Source organism: Bombus impatiens, unplaced genomic scaffold (genome assembly GCF_000188095.3).
Source record: "Bombus impatiens unplaced genomic scaffold, BIMP_2.2 scf_0276, whole genome shotgun sequence".
NCBI lineage: Eukaryota > Metazoa > Arthropoda > Insecta > Hymenoptera > Apidae > Bombus > Bombus impatiens.
Genome location: NT_176695.1, coordinates 3,671 through 11,851, shown reverse-complemented (window position 1 = coordinate 11,851; position 8,181 = coordinate 3,671). Strand labels below are relative to the sequence as shown.

Genomic DNA, 8,181 nt, shown 5'->3' with positions numbered 1-8,181 from the left:
ATTCAGTCCATGTGGAACCCACTTTCCCACCTTCTGGATCTTTCCCGTGGCTTTCAAACGTATGGAGACGGCTTCTCGTGTCACGTTTAATCGATCAGCGAGTTGTTGTTGCGTTTGAGCGTCATCCTCGTCCAACGACGCTTGCAATTCGCTGTCTCGAAACTTTTTCGGTGGTCTTCCACGTTCTTCGCTCCTCGCGTCAAAATTGCCTCTTCTGAATTTTTTAAACCACTCAAAGCACTGTGATTTACCAAGAGCACGCTCACCGTAAGCTTCGACAAGTATTCGATGCGATTCTGCAGCAGTTTTCTTCAAATGGTAACAGAAAATCAATGCTGTCCGCAAATCGTAGTTTCCAGGCACAAAATTTGACATGTTCAACGCTATTGCAAACTATGAAACTTGTATTGTTCCGAGTCGAAAATGTTTGTGAGATGTGAACAAAGACTTTTGGCATCAATGACGCAGTTTAGTGATAACTACATTATCAGCTAGAGCCATCTATAGGCAAATTCCGGTTTCATACTTACAGGCCTGATATTTACGATATTGCTACATACATAATATCGCGATATAACTAGAATATATTATATGCATAATTTTAGATATTATTAGAATAATCGTTCCAACGCATCATTGAACAATCGATCATCCTCTTTAATCAATGTTCTGATTATCGGTCAAGTTTGACTGTCTTCTTAATTTTTATCAGGATAGACGTTAGCTTTCGTGTTTCACACAATGCAATAATGGTAAATATCGATATCTCGTCCACGTCACCGATTTTGATGATTTTTAAATATGTCGTACAGGTCAAAGTTTAGAACAAATTTTTCCTATATATGAAATCGCCGCTCGGCCTTTGTTTCCAAGATATTCCCAATGAATCGTCGGTACCACTACAGCAAATTCTGCCTATATTTTTGCATCCATGTCAGTCTGATTGCCGTAAGGCGGTCCGATAATATAACACCTAATTCAAACCTAATTCTTATTTTTTGTTCGTAGTTCAAATATGTATAAACGGAGATTGGGTGGGGCGACAAACATGTCAGCTATATTTGTGACTTCACAGATAGACATATTAGGTATATCTTCTTCTTATGTTTGAGTTAGTTGACATCAACAATTTTTACGAATATCTTAGAAACTCAGACCATGCGGAGGTTATGTGTATAAAAAAAAGATTGTTCAAAATATTGATTTTTACTACATATTCAAAAATCATCGAAATTGGTGAGATGGGTGAAATATCGATGATTACCCATTTTATTTCATAAGACATTCGATCGTTGAACTCATCTTGATATTAATTAGGACACTATGTACTTACTTGAAATTACGTTTAGGAGATCATCAAAGATCATCTAGCATGATTTATAGAAATGTAAATCATTATATAATGTAATCATCTAAATTATTATATTTTCTACCTTAAGCGATATTTTTGTATTGCATATTTTTTTTCTTGAATCCTTGTAATCTCAACAAAAGTAGATATATATTGGGTGTTCTAATTTTACCGGATCTCTAACTCAATTTCGACTCTCTTATACACATAACCTTTTTCAACGTAGACACAATATTTTTAAGCTTTGCCTTCGCTCTACGTAAAAATTGTTCATTTTGACGAGGTAAAAAGGAACGGGACTATATTGGCGATATCGATCGCCAAACTCAATTAAAGAGTTGAATTCATAACAATTCGTAACAATTTGGTGAGATGAAAACTTGACAAGCCTGGTGAAATTCTAGAACGACACAACCTTTCAACTGTCATATTAAAAACCGTGTATTTTTACCGAGTTTACCATGTGCTACAGCGGATTCTTCACGGAGCGATTAAACTGTTTATTCACCATGTATAAAAACGAAATACGTGATTTTGGGAAACAGTGAATAGTAGGTAAATAGAAACACCAGTATGCTGTAAAAAAAGATCAATGAAATCATTACCTATTAATACTCTGCTTTAGATATTCAACTTTCCTATCATTACACAACTGACAGGAATAGAACAGGAATTTGTTTTGCTTCGTTTCAAAGAACCAACAAATTCTATGTATCAATTTACTACACGTATCAATATTTTTTGACATTTCTTTTTTTGGTTATCTATATATAAAAGTTCAATAACCTGAAATTGAGTGATCGGAAATCGGAAATCAAAATATTTTTCTATTCTCGATATATAATATCTCTTTCTATTTTTCTATTTCCTTTGTATCCATCGAGCATCGTGATAAGTTTTGCTGGAAAAAAACTGGAACACCTTGTATATAGTTAATGAAGACTGTACCTTTGGCTGACCAGATATCGTTCCTACTACTAAACTGCCGTATTTATGTAGGAATGTTTATTATAAATTAACAGAAAAGACAGTATGATAAACACAATATTGTAACACTCTCACAAAATTGGATATAATATCGCACTTCACGAATTCGCTTAACACTATTTCTACGTCACAGCAACACAATGAACTTCTCTCGATCACGATTAATTCAACTCTGACAGCATTATCATTACTGTAACAAACCTTGGTAACGCTCACAACACTTCTTGACAACATTAACATATCTTAACAACGTTTATAAACAATCAGCCACGTCTTTCGCTAACGTCATACCATCCCACATTTATTATACATTATTGTACATTTGATGCTGTAGAATATTATTGCGAAAGAAATTTGTTGAAATTTTGATGGATCATCCAACAAACGTGTAACAATAAGAAAAAGTTGTGAAACATTTCACGCACGGAATGTAAATACGCAAAGTGTTTACGGCAAATCCGTAAGAGTGGCATGATTGCGCGAGTTGGACAGCCACTCGTCAAACTGCCATAAATCTACTGCAAGAAGAGTTATAACCGACGCCTCTCCATTGTTCAAGGCCGCTTTATCCTCGTCACCGGTTTCCTCCGGTACGAATCTCCGAATTTCCAATTTTCTCTCGTTGTTATTCGTTTTTCCCGTTTTGCTTTCGATTCGTCAATCCTGCAATCGTGGCACGCCGACGCGGCGGCTTTTGCAGAATCTGCAACGATGCAACGCGTCGATTGGCCTTGCACCGTATACAGGATGATTCTGTAGAAATGAACGCTATTCTCCATCCTTTCTTCTTTCGCAAAAATCCATTTGTAAATCTCTTCTTTTAAGAAACTAAATTTTGATCTGTCAACGGTGAAAAATTGAGTTCTCCTCGCCTTTTTTTATATTCATACACGCGTTGCTCCTACATAGGCAAGCGCATTGAAAATCAAATGACACTTTTTGAAATTTAACGTGAATTGTTTGCGAACAATTTAACGTTCGCGTACAATTGGGATTCGAGTGAGAAACATAAAAACCGCTGTGGCGGATGAAAAGAGAGTCGCGTTTCGTCCCGGGACTACCGGTGGACTCGTCAGTAAGGCTATGCCCGGTAGTCCCTGCCTTAGACGTAGAGAGAGTCTCGCTAGGTGCGGTATTTGTATCAATCGCTCGTATATTCGACCGCTAGCGAGTTAGACAAACTCGTGGTCGTCGTAGCCCTCTAGTGTTGGCGGTTGGTACCAGCGGATCGCCCGAGAGGTGTTGCGCCGCGTTGATGCCTCGACCTGTCTGCGTCCTATTGATACCGATCCGCCACACCGCTTTAAACTACTCAATATATTTCTTAACCTTTCACAATCTACAACTCTAATCTACTCTAGTATCAATCTATCAAAATTGTCAATTTAAATTTAACATATCCATTAACATCTTATATATCTGACTTTGGTAGAGAGAAAATCGCTATGGCCCTCAGTTACAGGATGACTAACTAAACTAAATTCTGAATGAGAGACCAGTGATTAATGTATTTAGCCATAGTGACTTGATCGTATTTATCACTTGGTGAATCAGTGAGTTGCTCATTCAACACAATCAACAAGAGTTGTTTGACAATTTTTCATCGTCTTACCAAGAACAAATACGTAACTATACGAAGAAGAATATTCTGGTTTTGCGCTGAGTCGAGGATCAAGATTTATCATCATTTTATTGGATCATTTTTCCGAATGTTAGGAAGACAATGCCCTTTGTCTCCTGGTTTTGTCCCATATCGAATCGGCAGAACGAGCCACGTTCGAGTTTTAAAACCGGTGCATCGAAGATTCGAAGGTGCAACCAGAGCTGTGCACGCTTTTGGTTTGATTTATGCGATCGCTATAGTGACATGGTGATAAATGAGCGCACTGGATGCGCCGAGAGTGCTGGCTATATCGATTTTTGCGGTGTACGATTCAATCTATTTGAAACTCGATACTGTTTAATATAATGTCATTTGGTCATCGTATTCGAAAACATTCGTTGCTGGATAGTGTTTTTTAAAAAGACGTTCAGTAACACGTAATTTAATACACGTATCACATGATTTCTGATGAATCTTTGATTACGACGAGCTTTTGTCTACGATAACGACGAGCTTTTGCCTACGATAACGACGAGCTACGGATCCTGAAAGCCGATACTGACTATTCTGGAACCTGATATCTATACAATATCCTCGCTTTATTAGTATAGTGTTCATTAAGAACTTTATGGTCGTGGGGTCCTGCGAATTGAAATTCGTCGCTATCATATCGCGATAACTAGAGATTGCTACAGTTTTTGAGATTCATCGATAGTAACATTTAAGTGTATTCCATTTATTTCAAGTATGTATACCCATGCATTTTAAGTATATTAATTATTATTCATTTTACACGACGTTCTAGCAATGCCCCTGTTAATGTTCATTTTCAACTGCACTTTTATTCATACGATATTTATGTAGTAATCAACATGTTTTCGTGATTCAAGGTTCGATATTAATTTAATGTTGATTGGTATACTACGCTGATCAGGTCTATTTATGTAATAAAGAAAAGTTAGTTTTTTAAATTTTCTTATTGTAAATAAATTTACGATAATAATTCTAGCTCGAGAATCTATAAATTAATTATTATAACATCCAGATGATAAAACAAATTTCTATTCATTGCAAATAGATTTCATTTCTTTAGTCATATGTAAAAAAATCCGTAAAAAATTACCGTAAACATTCGCACTCTCATGATTAGTATAACTCCGCAGCAGTCCTTTAATGCTTCATAATTGAATTGATAATTGAATTTCCAGAATCGCTCATCCAAGCCGCATCAGTAACGACGCATTCGACGATCCTGATGCGAAACGGAATCCGCGAACTCTTCGAGTCTGAATATGTATACCAGACTGCAAAGCAATAAATCGGTCTCGACGTCTAAATCACAGTCGATATAATTAGATAATCGATTCTACACGACGAACCGATCGAAACCAAGGGCGTCGTTGAAGCGTCGTGTAAAATGAATAATTAATATGTTCAAATGGAACTACACTTAAATTGTGTAGCAGCACTCATCCGACATTTCCGTTGCACGTGCACAACTATGTCTTCTCCTAGGCCAAATATCCATTACACGCATCTACACGGGAACCGACGTCTCTCATTTGAATTCACACACAAAGCTGCGCGCATGGAAACATGCTGGTCTACATAGAAACGTAGTACTATGCGTGTTACCAACATTTTCGTCGTGTTCCGTCCGTAACACGGACAAGCGTCCCTCAATGTATTCATATTCGAAGTTACATGTCCCAACGGTGCTTCAATCTCCGTGGAAGATTGAACCGAGATGCTGGTCGTATTTCGGGAACCGAGTCTTGTAACGAACTCGTATGAAATTCGTAATAACGCGCGGTTCTGTTCCGAGTTGTGTTGGTATAGTTTTGAAATTCTCTCAAAGGATCTTGAAGGCGATAAAGAGCGTCTTGAATGGACGATCTTTGTCCGTTTGTAGCGTTGTGTCGTGTATGTCTTGCGATTAATTAATTCTTTAGTTGTTATTTAGTCGTAATGTTTATTTAGAAGAAGTGATAATGAGCTACTTGGGTTTCATTGAATCAAAGAAATACTCTACGTTTAAGTGAATTGCTCCTTGTAGACAAGTGTATAAATGTAATCTTAGTTGAAGAACGTGTCTTCATGTAGTAAAAATATATTGGTCGGAATGAAATTGAATCCGGTGATCGAAATATCTCGGTTTGTTTTTTGTAATTTATGATTCTAAAAGAAATGCTAGGTTTATGACACAATTTTATATAATAATAAAACATAAGACAAGTAAAAAATTCTAGAATTAATGTTATAAAGAAAAGACTCATAATTACTATGATTAAATAGTACTCAAGAATTCCTTTCACCTCAATCAAATTATAAACCTCGTCGACAAAAATCTTATATGTTCTTTGTTACATTCTTGGACGAAACAATCGTCGACCAAGTCATTTGTCTTCGAACGTTTGACGGATAGTCAGCAAAGAAAAAGGGAAGAGGAAGTGAATCGTATTTCTAGAGAGGAGTTCGAGTAGAGTTCCGTTCGTTTTTTGGTATACGTTGTTACGCGAATCCCCCTACAAATAATCCTGAAACGGAAATGAAACGGATTACGTTCGGTAAAAAAATCTCATCTCCGCACCCTTTTATCTTCAACGTTAATACGTTATTTCGGTTTTATTGCGCTGTTCCACTAGTGAGTGTCCAAAGGTCCACTCTACGTGAACGTATTTGTCCAGGATTGATTTTGCTTCCGTATTCTGAATTATTAAAGCCGGTCTACCTCTTTGACTCGTGTATACTTGGATAGGATAGTTGACTATCTATATGTTTCCATTAACGTTTGCGTTGGTTAATTACTTGAACGTGTTTTGGAACGTGAATAACACACGGTAGAGAATGTTTGATTATGGACAATGCGTCTGTAAATACCGTGATTATAGATATTAAGATTGCCGTGATTATAGATATTAAGATCGCCGTGATTATAGATTATAAATGCTTAAAACAATCCTTCCGTGATTTTAGAAATACCAGATTTTCTGACAATGAACATAACAAAGAATTCTAGTTCTAATTCTAATGTTTAAACGACGTGAATATAAGAAGTCTGTTTCAAGAAAGTAGAAGATATTGTCGTTGATATAATCTCATTTTGTCTCTTTTAGATAGCATACTGCATTCTACTTTTCATATTCATAAACTATGTGGCGCTATGTTTGCAAATTGGTTTTTCCATGAAGTTCAATATATCGTGGTCATCAGAGACTCACGTTACTAAATTTTTTAAAGTGATTAATTGTTTCAAATGAATTAAACGTTGTGGTGTAGCATATTTCAATCTATAGCCGCTTCGAGGGCAAAATATATCAAATTCGCGTGGTAGTCAACGTGTTAAAGATACGAAAAGAAAAATATACAATGTTACTTAAAAATAAATTCTATATTTCTAAAAATTATAAAGTGTGCTAAATGTGTAAAATTTGTTTCAGGTTATCGCAACTGCGCCAAGACAACCACCGGCGGTCAGACATGAATTTCACGGCTGGAAGCAACAACATAATATCGCGTGTCGTTGGTGAGATTAATTAATCACGGACTAAGCACCGGTCACGATAATCGATTCTCAGGATCAACGATAGATCGTCGATCTGCCTGATCGATCTGATCTTTACGAACACCGGTGAAACAAAAAAACATCGTTTTTACCTTTAATAATAGAATTCCCTTTTTCGGTCGATCGATTTGATCAGTAGCTCATCCTCGAAAAAATCGGCGATCGTTTCGACGATAATTATTCGCGAGTTAACTTAAAATCGTGTAAAAAAAAAAAAAGATTAAAATCGTTTTCTTTCGCTGGAGAAATATCGCCGTTATAAAGTGGGCCATTATTGTACAGATCTAATTTAGATGGACGCTCTAGACAGTGCGTAAAAAGTCTTTAAGATTATTTGTAGTTCGTTGTCCCGATGACGAGGAACATCGGATGTAGGAGAATAATGAACGACGGAACATATGGAATGTTGAAATCAATGGAGAAAAGTTGGTTCTGTTTGGAATGTTGCGTCGATAGTGGTTATCAAAGATTTATCGCTCGTTACTGGAAGGATAGCTGAAGCGTATTGAATCGAGAACGATGTTGATTGAAAAAACGAGTATTACGGTTAGATGCATTGCACGCTAAGTTCCTTAGAATTCCAATTATATTTCCTTCATATTGATCGTATTGTATATATTGATACTTATCAATATATATATGTCGGGTTAACATTAGAATTTAGGGCGCGTACCA

At 36.4% G+C, this 8,181-nt stretch overlaps 1 protein-coding gene across 1 annotated transcript in view; it reads left to right on the top strand.

The window, feature by feature from the left end:
• LOC100748844 overlaps nt 1-7,711 on the top strand; it is a 403,660-nt gene extending 395,949 nt beyond the window's left edge. Inside the window, exon 11 of the mRNA XM_024367091.2 lies at nt 7,382-7,711. The gene's annotated coding sequence lies outside the window, so the exon portion shown is untranslated. The remainder of the gene's footprint in view (nt 1-7,381) is intronic.
• The last annotated feature ends 470 nt before the right edge of the window (nt 7,712-8,181 follow it).